General features: G+C 43.1%; 1 non-coding gene across 1 annotated transcript; it reads right to left on the reverse strand.

Annotated features, from left to right (window-relative positions):
• Positions 1–201: 201 nt before the first annotated feature.
• On the reverse strand, positions 202–367 carry LOC124031170. The gene has a single exon (XR_006838082.1). It is a non-coding gene; the product is annotated as a U1 spliceosomal RNA (small nuclear RNA).
• Positions 368–578: the final 211 nt, after the last annotated feature.

Consider the following 578-nt stretch of genomic DNA (forward strand, 5'->3'; position numbering starts at 1 on the left):
TCCTTGACATTATCAGGACAGGAAAGACATAATCACCGGTTACAATAACAGATTGGGGTTATCAGAAACAAAATGTATCTCTGAGACGTTAGTTTATCTTTTAAACAGACCGTAAATTCTTTATGCATTCATCTGATAAGGAAAAAATGGTGGAAAGCATCCCGATAATATCTGTTCCTTCTTTATTTTTCACATCAAGATCAGGGGAGAGCGCGAACGCAGTCCCCCACTACCATAAATTATGCAATCGAGATTTCCACATTTGAGAAATTGCAGAGGGGGTCAGCACAGGCGGAGTGCAATGGCCAGCCTCGCCTGGGTGAACCGCCTCTTCTTTGATCACGGTGTCTCCTTGCTGCGTGGGCATGAGTTGTACACGTTGGTAGAGGAGCAAATCCTTCCAGAACAAAGGTGTTTGACTCACGGTTACCACTTCTACTGATAATACACATCCTTATTGAACAGGGTTTAATGTCGTTTACGAATACAGTTGCGGAGAAAGCGGAGGAAAAGCAATACGATTTTGTTTTACTGTATTATTTCACGGACCTGACACTCTTCCCATCATGCAACACGGT

The sequence above is a fragment of the Oncorhynchus gorbuscha genome, unplaced genomic scaffold (genome assembly GCF_021184085.1).
Source record: "Oncorhynchus gorbuscha isolate QuinsamMale2020 ecotype Even-year unplaced genomic scaffold, OgorEven_v1.0 Un_scaffold_22149, whole genome shotgun sequence".
NCBI lineage: Eukaryota > Metazoa > Chordata > Actinopteri > Salmoniformes > Salmonidae > Oncorhynchus > Oncorhynchus gorbuscha.